This window comes from Carassius auratus, unplaced genomic scaffold (assembly GCF_003368295.1).
Source record: "Carassius auratus strain Wakin unplaced genomic scaffold, ASM336829v1 scaf_tig00027845, whole genome shotgun sequence".
Classification (NCBI taxonomy): domain Eukaryota; kingdom Metazoa; phylum Chordata; class Actinopteri; order Cypriniformes; family Cyprinidae; genus Carassius; species Carassius auratus.
Window position 1 is genome coordinate 189,338 of NW_020525632.1, and position 15,510 is coordinate 204,847.

Consider the following 15,510-nt stretch of genomic DNA (forward strand, 5'->3'; position numbering starts at 1 on the left):
GTTGATTAACAGATTTATGCAAAAAAAAAAAAAAAAAAAAGGAAAAAAAAAATATGAATCTGATACATTTGTACAGCAGTTTAATTGAGTGGATGTTTTCATCCCGAACAACTCGAAAGGGTAGTGAATTTGAACAATCCACAAGGGTTAATCCAACTGGAAAAAAAAGTTTCCAGTTGGATTAATAAATCAAAACTAATAAAAAGACAATAAAAAAAAACAAAGAATGAAGGGAGCACAAAAAGAAAACAAGTAAAAATAATGGATGTGAAATAATGGAGGATGTATGATCACATCCTGCTGTTCCCACATCTGTTACACGTGTAAATATATTATGTATATATATATATATATATATATATATATATATATATATATATATATATATATACATCAGAATGTGTTTTTGCCAGTGGGGTGGAGGAGTCTGTTGAGGTCGGACAGTGATAAGGAGTTAATCTGTAAACGTACACGGTCAAAGTCCATTTAGCACTTGTCTGCTCTGTCTTCAGGAGATTCTGGCCCGCACTATATTCCTCTAGTTATTGTATGCTGCACTCAGAAGCAGACCCAGACCTCCTTTACACTGGAACACAGCAATAGTTTCATCATATCTCCATCATAGAGAAACTGCAGCAGCTGAGACACCGCACACTGCAATCATTTCATTATCACGTTAGACAGTGAAAGAAAACTCCAAATGTCTGCAAAGCAAAAGCACAGTTTGATGTCATTTTACAGTCTAACACACTCATCCATCCATCCACTCTCTTCTGTACAGTCTTGAAATGCTCGGGACAGAGGAGCAGTCCATCACAGGGCCACATTATTAAACATCGTTCCTTAAATGTGTCAGTCATTCTCAATTTAATCACTGCTATCTACTTCTGAAACAGCAGCTAGAGTGCTGTCTCTGTTAAGGCCATGTGTTTCTGAAACTAAGCAGATCACATTAATAATAATGACTGTCTGGGTGTGCATCTGAAACAGTGCTGCTTCAAGCTTTCATTCACAAGACTACTGCAATAAAGTGTTTACAGGAGAGAAAGATTGATATGAATGTCAGATTAGTTTCCAAGTTCAAAGTTCAGAGTTGTCTTCATAACACACTTATTGTACAATGGAAGGGAAATGGTTTATTTACCGGCCACTTCATGATTACGCAAGGCTGTGAAAAGTACAGCATACTAAAGAGAGAACAGAAAATATAGGTTATATAGCTCATGCTGCTGCCTGATACTGGTGAGATTCCTGTCTGCCACACCTTGAGAAAGAATGTTTTCAGTATTCATTTTTTTCAGTGATAAAAGCCTTTTATAACTCTTTCTATTAGTCATATATCTGACTGACACTTAGGAACGGATAACACATTAACATCATGACTTGACTTGCAACAGTGGTTCTAAAACTATTTGCAGCATGCATCCTTTCTAGTGTGAACAACACATTTTTAACTGCAATAACTAAATATAAATATTAACCGCATACTGTCAGGAGTAAGGTCTGTTTGTGTGTGTGTTTTCTCCTCTTGTGTGACATGACATAGGCTGCGTTGACACTTGGAATTAACATGCGATCATTGTGATCCGATCAAGCAGATCAGATCATCAGTCAAACAGAACACAGCACATTTACACAAGGCAACATTAACATGACTTTTCTATCTGGATAACCAATTGGATCGATCTTTCCCGCACAACATTTAAATAAGTCATACATTTACAATACATTTTACAAGTCAAAGACAGGGTGATTTTTTCTGACAGTTTGTGAGAGAAGTTTTGCGTGACGTCCACCTGTGAATACAGATATGATGGATAATCCATCGTTAACATTACACTGCGATCCAATCACAATGCGTCCTCGACTACCTCTGGACCAAGACACGCTGACTGGATAATATTCCTATCAGAAGTGCGTTTACACTTCTCTTTTCAATGTGTATGTGGACAACATCCAGATACAGGTCGCATTTAAATGCCAAGTGTAAACGCAGGTTCAGGTGTGTCTAGTTTATTACCCTCGTTTAGTTCTGTATTTAGAGTGTCATCAGTACCATGGTTCCTTTGTTCAGTGTGGTCCATGGGGTCTTTATTTACCTGAACTGCAGAAGGTAGCAGTCTTTCATTAGAGGCAGGCCTTTATTTCGAACTCCATCTATTTGATAAGTAATTGTTTTAAATTACCCGTTTTAAATTAAAAGCGATAGCATTCCAGTTGACAGAGATCATAACATTAGCACAGAATCAGTTCAGAATCAATCACCAAAAGAATCAGTTCGGTTCAGATACTCTGTGTGTCAGTCTGCTTCACGCTGAATCATGATTAGTAATATATATTGCTAAGAACTTGATTTGGACAACATTAAAAGTGATTTTCTCAGTATTTAGATTTTTTGCACCCTCAGTTTGCAGATTTTGCAGATTCATTCAGTTTCAGGTCATTATCCAGCTCAGTTCAGTTTAAATGGTATCTTTGCAATTGAAGTGTCCCCAACTAAACAAGCCAGAGGCAACAGTGGCAAGAAACCGAAACTCCATCGGTGACAGAATGGAGAAAAAACCTTGGGAGAAACCAGGCTCAGTTGGGGGTCAGTTCTCCTCTGACCAGACGAAACCAGTAGTTCAATTCCAGACTGCAGCAAAGTCAGATTGTGCAGAAGAATCATCTGTTTCCTGTGGTCTTGTCCTGGTGGTCCTCTGAGACAAGGTCTTTACAGGGGATCTGTATCTGGGGCTCTAGTTGTCCTGGTCTCCGCTGTCTTTCAGGGATGTAGAGGTGCTTTCTAGGTGCTGATCCACCATCTGGTCTGGATACGTACTGGATCCGGGTGACTGCAGTGACCCTCTGATCTGAACACAGACTGGATCTGGTGGCTACGGTGACCTCGGAACAAGAGAGAAACAGACTAATATTATAGTAGATGCCATTCTTCTAATGATGTAGCAAGTACATAGGGTGTTATGGGAAGTGTTTCCGGTTCCGGTTTACCTAATTAATGCAGCCTAAAAATCCTTTAACGGATTTGGATATTAAAAGCATATTAGTATGTTATGTGTATGCCAGGTTAAAGAGATGGGTCTTTAATCTAGATTTAAACAGCAAGAGTGTGTCTGCCTCCCGAACAATGTTAGGTAGGTTATTTCAGAGTTTAGACGCCAAATAGGAAAAGGATCTGCCGCCCGCAGTTGATTTTGATATTCTAGGTATTATCAAATTGAGTTTTGAGAATGTAGCGGACGTAGAGGAGTATAATGTAAAAGGAGCTCATTCAAATACTGAGGTGCTAAACCATTCAGGGCTTTATAAGTAATAAGCAATATTTTAAAATCTATACGATGTTTGATAGGGAGCCAGTGCAGTGTGGACAGGACCGGGCTAATATGGTCATACTTCCTGGTTCTAGTAAGAACTCTTGTTGCTGCATTTTGGACTAGCTGTAGTTTGTTTACTAAGCCTGCAGAACAACCACCCAATAAAGCATTGCAATAATCTAACCTTGAGGTCATAAATGCATGGATTAACATTTCTGCATTTGACATTGGGAGCATAGGCCGTAATTTAGATATATTTTTGAGATGGACAAATGCAGTTTTACAAATGCTAGAAACATGGAAGGAAAGATTGCGATCAAATAGCACACCTAGGTTCCTAACTAATGACGAAGAATTGACAGAGTAGACATCAAGTCTTATGGCGCGTTTCCACCGAAATTACCCAGAACATTTGTACCAAGAACTTTTTTCCACAGGAACTTAATAACTCAACTTAATAGGCCAAACTTAATAACATCAGTCAGCTCGCCTTGACTACTGCAATTTTCCTCCCTGTACATTTACAATAAAACAAATTATGATATCAAATACCACTGCCTCATTTCATTTTCATTTAAACATAATAACAGCTGCAGAAATGTATTTAGTTCAGGGATATGTGTACAGCTGTTACAATGAAACGAAATATTATATAAATTTGCCTTTTTTATTTTCTTCATTTATAACATATAGATAAATTGAATACAGACCAAAGATAACCTGTTAGATTTACCCAAAACAGTAATATCTTATGTTTAACCACTAAAGAGACATCAAATTGAGCGGCACATATCAGAAGGTCTATAAATAAACCACAGATTTGAGTTTTAAACAACTACATTCTCGCCTGAAATACTTTTAAAATTACATTTCATGACACGATAACAGTAATATTTTGAAAATTATCCTAATAAATGGAGGTTGAACTCAACCAATGCTGCGTAAACTCAACCAATCAGGATGTTTAGTGCCCAAGTCCCGCGCCTGAAAGTTCCGGAACTTTGAAAAACTACTACCTCGCCAGCACTTTCTGAGGGGCATTTTTTTACCCGGAACTTTTAGTTCCTGGTTCCTGCGTTGGAAACATACCAAGTACCAGGTCAAAGTCCCTAGTTCCTGGGTAAAGTTCCTGCGGTGGAAACGTTGCATTAGACAGTGTTCTAGGTTATTACATGTAGAGGTTTTAGGTTTACCTTTGTTTTTGTTTTTCAGAATTTAGCAGTAAGAAATTACTCCTCATCCAATTATTTATATTTACTATGCATTCCGCTAGTTTTTCAAATTGGTATGTTAAGCAGGGCCACTAAGAAATATAGAGCTGAGTATCATCAGCATAACAGTGAAAACTAACGTCTCAGGTTACGGTTCCCTGAGTGAGGAACAAGACACTGCATCCTCTAGGGGTGGTATGGGGAACACCTCGTCACGACCCATGTCTGAAGCATACATTGAAACAACACCAACTTGTTGGCTGGTGACAGCCTCTGACGTCACTACCCCCACGACTATAAACAGGCACCGGGAGAACATGTCATTCACTTCTTCATCTGAAGCTTGCTGCCAAAGCATGGCAGGGAGCTAGAGGACACAGTGTCTCGTTCCCTACTCAGGGAACCATGATTACATTCTTAACCTGAGACTTTCCCTTTCAAGGGAACTTCAAACTGTGTCCTCTAGGAGTCGCAATGGGGAACACCCACGTAGCCATGCTGAGGTGAGTGCAGGCCAGAATCATCGTGAACACTCAGTACCCTGAGACATTTAGATGGCTGTCCGTGACATTACCCCTTATGGCCAAAGGCCTAGGCTACATACCCAACTTAATTGTTAGGGCCTCTGCCCAGGGTAGAGCTGAAGGCTTGGAATCAGGAAAGATTCCGCTAAAGCAGGGGTGTCAAACTCAATTCCTGGAGGGCCGGAGCCCTGCAGAGTTTAGTTGCAACCCTGCTCCAACACATACCAAGTAGTTTTCAAATTTAGCCTGAAGGACATGATTAGTTGGATCAGGTGTGTTTAATTAGGGTTGCATCTAAACTCTGTAGAGCTCCAGCCCTCCAGGAATTAAGTTTGACACCCGTGTTAAAGGGATACGGCTAAGAACCTAGCATTTTATACTAAGTCTTGCCTGACACACAGGGGCTACCGCTAGCTTTCGCATAAGCTTACTGAAAGAGCGGTCTCAAGAGATCTCAAGTAGCGACACCCTGTTTAGATAGGGTATCCGAAGATACATAGGTGGAGTGGTGCCCAAGATGAACAGGGCTTTTAACAACTCAAGAAAGGGCACGCGTGAAGCACTCACCATATAGGATTTTAGAAAGAATGCAAAGACTTCACATGCACACTTACAATAGCATGGATTTTCAAACACTGTTCTAAGGAAGGGCTGTCGTGGCACTCTGACAGAGCAGCTTATAGATGGAATGGTGCATCTCAAAACAGTATGTGTAAGAGTCATCAACTCGATCTGTGGAAATAATACTGGAACACGCTGGGGAAAAAACAGAACTAACAAATATCACTACAATTGTAATTGCATCATATAATAATTGCTGTTAATAATGTTCATCGTCTGGCGGACTACATCTTGTATTAATTTTTCTGAAAAATCCTGTCATATGCACACAAACTGACAGTCACCACTTATAAGCTACTACTAAATATTGTAGAAACATAATTTTCTGTAAAGTTGCTTTGTAATGATTTGTATCGTAAAAAGCGCTATACAAATAAACTTGAATTGAATTGAATTGAATTGAATGATCAACCTGTGATCAACCTGAAACCTGTGATCTCTGCTGCCTAATACCAGAACATGAAGCCAGACGGATGGTGTTGGCGGGTGTTTAGTAAACACTGTAACTGAGCACTGCAAAGGAAGACACAGACACTTAGTAGACACATAACCACCAGCAATTTGATACACATAAGTATATACAGGAAGGGTTACATATTCACCCACCCTCCTGCGCTGGAGCCCCGCTCAAGGGGCGCCTCCTTTTAGTACGGACCATCAGCAAGGAGGTTGCTATGAACATAGAACCAGCCAAAACTTTATAGGTCCAGCATAGGAGACTGTTTAACGAGAGGTTTCCACCTAACCTCGATCAGGTGAGCTGGTGGTTACAGGGGAATTAGGAAGGGGAGGATAAAAGCTGAAGTTAAAAATCCCTGAAGGGAATGAGTAGATATCTCGGTATAGCTCTGATTGGGACGAGATCCCTTAAGTTCTCCTTGTGACCCACGATTCCTCTTACCCCTGCCCGCAGGTGCAAGTCTCGACACTAGCCTTCTGTGCCTGTCTTTGATCCTCAGATCGAGACAGGCCAAGACCCCTATGTTGTTTGCGCTCAGACCTGGGCCTTCGTGGAATGAAGGATCTGAAAGCAGCAGAGCTCGCCTTTGTCTCCCCGAACCTCTCGATCACCGTCTCAATGGAAATACCGAAAAGTTCTCAAAGTGAAACCTGAGCATCAAAAAGAAAGCCTTTTCTTTCTTCCCGATGTCTGCCAGGTTCATCCACAGATGTCTCTCTGCTACCACCATGGCCGCCATAGTCCTGCCCATGGCAGAGGCAGTCTGCTCGGTAGCATGGAGAGAGATCTGTGGTGCAGCGCAGCTCGGCTACCTGATCAGGAGAAAGGCCCACCTTTCAGATCAGTCTAATATGCTTGAAGCACCACCATAGAGTGTAATAAAGCCACAGCCTGAACTGCTGCATATGCCTTGCTATTTAAGCCAGATGTAATTCTTGAAGGGGCTTAGATGGCAAAGAAGGAGATTAAGAGACAATGGCATCCTCTCATAGCCATTCACGCAACGCCTCGATGTCGGCACAACTCTTATACCGAAACCGATGGATGCAAGAAGAAAATGGCCTCTCTCATTTCTTTTTAATCTCTGTATGGAGATCATGCAGAAATGGAAGGCTCACCTGAGCTGGAGGGCTATGGTCAGAATGATAACACTCTGCAGCTCTACATGCGCAGGTCTGGATAATTGAGAAGCCTCCGCTTCTTCACCATCCTCAAATATCTCCTACTTTTCCCGGGTAGAACCCAGCAGAGCAATAACCTCAGTATCGGAAAGCGTTAAAGATATAACATCATCCTTCCGAGGCTCTCTCTCATCTGCCGCCATTATGAGCGCGAAAGGGAAAGTCCCTCTTTAAACCATTCAGACAGATCCACCTGTATTCTCATGAGCTCATTCTCCTGCATGCCTCAGCATTGCCTGGTCCTGAACTGCGGGAAGCAGATGGCTGCCTTTTTTCCTTTTTTTTTCTAAGAAAGAGAGACGAATGAGAATGGAGCTTTTTCATTGAAAAAACACTCACAATTCACGCAGATTGCTTCAAAGACATCGCGTGCGTGCTCTTCACCAAAACAAATGATGCAAAGATTGCATGTGTCATCGGATGTCAAATAGCGCCGACACGGATGCACACATTGTCTAAATGCTTGCTAGTAGTCACCATGATATACAGAGAAAGATCGCTCTTACCGGTTCTTTCAGATGCACGCTTCAAACAGAACAGTGAGTGAAGACAAAGAATAGAATGACGTGTTCCCCTGGCGCTGATTTATAGTCGCGCCGGTAGTGACAGCAGAGGCTGTCGCCGGTCAACAAGTTGTTTTTTTTTCAATGTATGCTTCAGACACGCGTCATGATGAGGTGTTCCCCATAGCGACCCCTAGAGGATGGAGTTCAAAGTTCCCTTGAAAGAGAACACTGTGTTTCCTGATGATATCTCCCAAGGGTAACATGTAAAGTGTGAAATGTAATGGCCCTAGTACTGAGCCTTGAGGTACTCCATACTGCACTTGTGATCGATATGATACCTCTTCATTCACTGCTACAAATGGCAGTCATTTAAGTATGATTTAAACCATGCTAATGCACTTCTGTTAATGCCAACAAAGTTTTCTAGTCTATGCAAAAGGATGTTGGGGACAATAGTGTTGAATGCAGCGCTAAGATCCAATAGCACTAATAGAGAGATACAACCACGATCAGATGATCTTAAGATAAATTAATTGTTTTGTGGTCCATGGTTATATACAGCAAAGGCTACTTTATTTGTTTACTTTAAATTTTTTTTACTTAAAAAAAAAAACCTTGCTCCTCTTAGACCTGCACTCCTTTCATTTACTAACTGCTTGTTTTCTTTTTTTTAAATAATAAATAAATAAATAAATAAATAAATAAATAAATAAATAAAAAAGATTAGTTGTGCTTGCCAAAGGCAATAATAAATCTTACATTCTTCTTATTATTATTCCGTACAAAACTTTGGTGCGTATCTTGTCCCTGAGCTTTTGTCACAGACCCGCAAAAGAGGTGTCAAATCATGCAGCCTATTGAGGAATGGTGTGCTATGACTTTTATAAGCAATTTGGTGACAATGTTCGTACATCGGGTGAAATATCGGCCAAAAAAAAAATCACTTAGACCAGTGGTTCCCAACCTTTTTCAACTCGCGGCCCACACAACCAAACACATATGTTTGCGCGGCCCACTTCAAAAAAAATAACTGACCCCGCTATTGTTGGGTTAATAACTTAGTACTCAGAAGCTAGATTTTAAACTATATTTATTGAATAAACTAGGGCTGTGCGATATGGACAAAAAAAAAAAAAAAAAAAAAAAACTATCGCGATTTTTTTGATCAATTTTGCAATTGTGCTTTTACAGTCATAAATGCATTCAGGATTAATTTGAAACATATTTCCAAAAGAAAACCAATCAGAGCTTTATCAAAAAGTTGTAACATCTCTAGAACAGACATAAGTCAAAATTATCACTATAGTGAAGATGTGAAAAAAATGTATAGACTTGTGGCAAAAAAAAAAAATTTTTTTAAAAAACCTGTATACAGGGACTTTTTTTTCTTTTTTGCCATGCATTGTTCATAGAGCTCATTAATTGTAGCGGTGCCTCAGGTGTTTGCAGTGTGTAGTATGTGTATGCGGTCAGCAGTGAGAGCGCATAAATATAACGCGAAAGCACATTAAAATAATGCACGAGTGCGAATCTCTCTGTTCGCAGCAGATTTCCTTTGCTCCGTCACAAAACCGGTCGTGCTTGCTCAGATACACGCTGCTTTGCACACTTAAAACGTGTCTCCTCTCACTTAAACTGTATCCTGTTCACTAACAAATTCACTCTATGCTCATGTGTTAGACATGAATTATTTTCGCACGTTTTTATTTCTAGCCTTTTACCGCAGTGAGAACGCTCTGATCCGTCAACATTGGCTCAGAAAAAAGGCGCATCACAGACAGTGTGTGAACCTGGAGTTAGGCATATGCGCACGCTCAAATCGTGATTTTAGGACGTTTTCTTTTAATCGCACAGCCCTAGAATGGACTGGAAATAAACAGAAAATAATTGGCGGCCCACCTGCAATACCACCGCGGCCCACTAGGGGGCCGCGGACCACAGGTTGAAAACCACTGACTTAGACAATGCATTGCGGCCAACTTTGATGGATCATAGCTCCGAGAGAGAATTTTGTAGAAACATGTGAATCACCACATTTAAAGAGGCTATCAGGCTGTGCGAGAACATACCCCTCAGTGAGGTATAAGTTGCACTCCTGGGGCGTAAGAGCCCCCCAAAGTTTTCCCATAGACAAACTATGTTGAGGAATCGCCCATGAAACAGCTTTTTTTCCCTACTATGGTAATTTACATAGAAATTTTGCATTGAACATACTCTGCATCACAGTGTCATAGAGACATGGTGGTTGGGTCATTTTCCTCAGCCAACCAATCAGACTCTCAGGATCACTGTGAAGCTGTCAGGCCACGCCCTATCACCCATTCAGGGCAACCTAGCAACTGATCCGATAGACTGCCGTTATAAAGGGAAAGATGGATATCTTTAGATCACAGTGTCATAGAGACATGGGGGGGGGGGGTCCTCGGCCTGCAAACAGCCAATCATGAATCACCATCAACACTTGCAAGCCACACCCTAGCAACCCAAACCCACACAGCCATATCTTCAAATCTGAATGTCACAGAGACATTAGGGTTGGTTTTGTTTCATCCATATTGGTAAAGAGCCTTTGGAGTATCATCATTGACAGCTGTCAAGACATTCTCTAGCAAACCAAACACAGTACCCTAGCAACCATTTAGTAAGTCTTATATCTTTGCAACAGAAAATCATATTGACATGGGACATTGGTTCTTTTGCCCCATGCTAGTAAACAGGAATTCCAACATGCTAGTTATGCTAGTAGTGAAAAGGTAAATGCTAATAGTGATTAGCTAAGTGCTAAATCAGGCTAAGAACTCTATAAAACTATACAGTAATGATCTGTGACAACTAGCAGCTGCATAGCAAACACCCAAAGTACCTTCTCAACTGCATAGCAACACCCTAACAACCACCTAAAATACCATAGCAACACCCTAGCAACCACCCTAAGTACCCACATAGCAACAGCCCTAGCAACCATCCTGGGACACAAGCAACCGCCCAAGGTACCTTCTCAACTGCATAGCAACACCCTATCAACCACCTCAAAACCATAGCAACGGCCCTATAAACCATCTTAGGTGCCCTAGTAACCACCCAAAGTATCCTAGAAAACACATAGCAACACCCTAGCAACCACATAGCAAAACCCTAGCAGCCACCCTGGGTACCCTAGCAATCATCCTGGGGACCCTAGTAACTGCCCTAGCAACCAACCCAAGTAATGTAGCAACCACATAGCAACACACTAGCAACCACCCTGATTATCCTAGCAAACTCCCTAGCAATGGCTTAGAAAACACCTTAGCAACTGAGGACAGAGTTTTGCCACTGCAAGTACCACACACTTTTTCTTCAAGAAATGTAAATTTTAGTTTTATTTATTATACAATTGGCAAAAGCAAAAAAACAAAAACAAAAACAAAAAACTAACACTGGCTTACTCTATTCTTTTTTTTTTATATCCTATCGGTTTTCTTTTTATTTATTATATAATAATAAAAATTTTAAAAAACTTAATGTGTCGGGTCTCGGGGCTAATCACCTGCCTTTTGGGGTTGTTAATATGTGTGTCTGTGTCAGCACCTAGAAAGGACCTTTACAGCCCTGAAAGACAGCAGAGACTAGTTCAACTAGAGCCCCAGATACAGATCCCCTGTAAAGACCTTGTCTCAGAGGACCACTACAACTCGGTTTTACTACTGCCTGATCTAACAGCTCCTGGATATGAGTCTTCACTACATCATACTGGGATGGTGGAAGTCGTCTGTAGCGCTGCCGCACCGGAATATTGTCCAACAAAGGAATCTCGTGCTCAATCAAGTTAGTACAGCCTAAAAGTGCCTCACTACAGCTAAAAGTATCACTATACATCTGAAGTAAAGACTTTGCTTCCCATTGTTCGGACTCAGTTAGATTAGGCCAGGAAAGGTCCGCAAACCCCAGCATTGTAGCAGCCTGCATTGACCGAATGAGCGCGACAGGACCTTGGGTGCCATTTTCTTCCTGGAAGCAGATAGATTTGCTAGCAGAATGTGTAGTGATCAAGTACATTTCCCCCAACAGGGTACATGGTTTTATCCACCGATCTATCTGGCCCACATTAACAACTGGCACTTGTACTGTACCATTTCCAATGGGGAGCAATGAGATTGGAACAATTAAGTCTGGTGGCAACTGCCATCCTGTCAGTACAGAAGGAATCAATGGGCCAAGCCCCTGCCTACAGGTTGCTGACACAAACTTTAAAGATCCAGCTGGAACACAGATGAAGTGCCCAGGGGCAGTCAAAACCCTGCCTAGAACACCAGACATAGAAAAGTCCTTGAAGCGTTGAAACGCTACTAAGGCACGTTCCCAAATGGCTGGGACTGTTAACCCGGAAGTAAACAAACTTACACCATCTTGAAAAAACTCTTGCAGGCAGCAACGGAGGACATTCATCCCAATCAGTCCTGGGACAGAGTCCTTATTTGTCTTAAATCTGGAGCCAGGTGGATCTTGAACCACTAAGACGCCTATGCAAGGACTTCTACATCCAATTCTAAGTAACCTCGATATGGGATATATAGGCCTGGAACCATAGAACCGGTATCTATAAGACAAGTAACAGTTACACTGCCCATCTGAACATCTGCCACTGGACACTCGCCCACCAATGCAGAAGGACCAGACAAAAGAGATATGAACGAATCTGAGCCCATCAAACCCCCTTCCAGTGCTTGGCTCCATGCACTAGAGGGTGCTAGTTTCCCTGTTGCCTGCTGGAAGAGTCATCTCTCCCATTTCCAATGGGCAGCCTGGATTCAACCGACACACGCTGTGTCTGCCATGAGCCAACCAGGCAAACCCTAGCCATGTGGCCTACTTGCTCACAACGCAGACAAATAGGTCTGCCATCCACATCAAAACAAAACCACCTCTGATGATTGGTCTGCCTATTTGGTAGATTGGATGGCCCTGAACCAGAGGACAAAGGACAGCGCCTGCCGCGCTCCTACCACCCTTGAACTAGCTTCACATGAAAAAGCTCTTGTACGGACAAAACAAGGCCCTTCACCATCATCAGCCAAACAAAATACCTCACGACGCAAGTCCAAAAAGGAGGAATCAGGATAATAATAATAATTCCTTACATTTATATAGCGCTTTTCTAGGCACTCAAAGCGCTTTACATAGACAGGGGGTATCTCCTCATCCACCACCAGTGTGAAGCATCCACCTGGATGATGCGACGGCAGCCATAGTGCGCCAGAACGCCCACCACACACCAGCTTACTGGTGGAGAGGAGGCAGAGTGATGAAGCCAATCAGCGAATATGGGGACTGTTAGGAGGCCATGATGGTCAGAGGCCAATGGGCGAATTGAGCCAGGATGCCGAGGTCACACCTCTACTCTTTTCGAAAGACATCCTGGGATTTTTAATGACCACAGAGAGTCAGGACCTCGGTTTAACATCTCATCCGAAGGACGGTGCTCGTTGACAGTATAGTGTCCCCATCACTACACTGGGGCGCTAGGACCCAGACAGACCACAGGGTGAGCACCCCCTGCTGGCCTCACTAGCACCTCTTCCAGCAGCAACCTAGTTTTCTCAGGAGGTCTCCCATCCAGGTACTGACCAGGCTCAGCCCTGCTTAGCTTCAGTGGGAAACCGGTCTTGGGCTCCAGGGTGATATGGCTGCCGGCTATTCAAAAACCATAGCAACTGCTATGGCAGATTGGTCTGCCTATTTGGTAGATTGGATGGCCCTGAACCAGAGGACAAAGGACAGCGCCTGCCGCGCTCCTACCACCCTTGAACTAGCTTCACATGAAAAAGCTCTTGTACGGACAAGACAAGGCCCTTCACCATCATCAGCCAAACGAAATACCTCACGACACAAGTCCAAAAAGGAGGAATCAGGATAAAGGCGGATGTATTGCTTTAATTCTCTACGCAGCATTTTGTCTCTAATGTTTTCTGCAAATTGATCACGGAGAAGACAATGAGGTTTAGCAATTGCGGTTGTATTTTTACGTTGTGTGACTTCCATGAGTGGCATTAACAAGTGTGAAAATTCACGCAACGTTTCTCCCTCCTGTTGACGACATTGGAAAAATTTTTGTTGAGCGTCAATATAAGACTGGCTACAGCCAAAAGTCTAAGTCAGTATAGAGAAAATATTCTCAGGCTTGGATCTAACTGAAGCTGGTTGGAGTTTAATTTCTAGCTTTGCCTCCCCATCCAGAAGATCATACATGGAATGTGCCTGCTCACCTATGGACATATGCCTAACCTGTAAACATTGACGGACTTCCTCAATCCATTCCTCCACCGGAGGGGACTCTAAACTACCAGAGAACCTGGGATATTTACGTTCTCTAGGAACATACACATACCTTAATCCAGAAGACCCTGGCTCCTGAGAATTAAGCTCCTGTAACTGTTAAATCTGCTCCATTAGCTGCCCAACCCGTTTCTCCAGCTCCTGAGACATTTCAACCGGAACTTTTTTGTTTTATTTTATATATATCTATAGGTCACTTGCAGAACCACAGTCCGGGCCCAGTCCTCTACCACTGCTTTTCCTGTACTCTATCTGCACCCAATACATACACACAAAAAAACAAACAAATAAAAGAAACCCAACAGATTACACCAGTCCCAATCGACCCAATGTAACACCAAATGTAACCCCTAGGAGGCCTCGTTGGATAACTCAAAAAACAATCTGAATTTTAGATGTTCATGAGCAGGCTATCCCAATAAAGTGAAATAAAAAATATTTTTTACATATTTATTAAACCTGTCAATCAATCACCTGTCATTATGTCCTGACAGTAGAATATGAGACAGATAATCTGTGAAAAAAATCCTCCCAGTGGTCCTATTGCCATTTGCAGAAAGTCATGCGCTCCCGGTAAAAAACAACCAATCAGAGCTGCTGTCCGTAACTTTGTTTGTGTTCAAAATGTAGAAAAATGAACATAATAAGCGAGTACACCATGAATCCATTTTCCAAACCGTGTTTTTAGCTTGTCCTGAATCACTAAGGTACACCTATAATAAGTGTTTATATTCTGACTATTTTAGATTGCTTCGGGGGTACCGTGGCAGTGTAACCCAGTACCTTTGTGATTCTTCATAGACATAAACAGAGAAGTAGCTCCGGCTACAATGTTCTTCCGCAAGACGCAAGCAGTTCTGTTTATTAACCGCTAGAGCGTCAAAAGTTCCCTACTGCAGCTTTAAATTAGACACTTGAAAAAACAACAAACATTAGGCAAATTCAGGGACAGGTACAACAAAGTGCAAAATCAAGATGTCTAAATGAATAACAAATTCAGCAAAAACTCAAATCAACAAACACAGAGTAAATAAGGCACATCACAAAATCAAAAATAATAATTTACACTCATCAACCCAGTGACCACACAACAAAATTGTTATCCCCCCCCACCCCCCAGAATATTGCACCAGCCCAATGGCCAAAGAAGAAAACATGAAACATACAACACGCACAAGGGAAGGCTGATGGGCAATACAGTGGGCCAGACACACACACACACACACACACACACACACACCTGAATACTAAAAACAGGGCACAGGAGAAACAGTGGTCAAGATGGTATATGACGGTCCTCCTGTATGAAAACCGACCGCAGCGTTGAGCTTGTTAACTGTAATAATAATCACGATTGCTTTATTCCATCTGGTTTTTA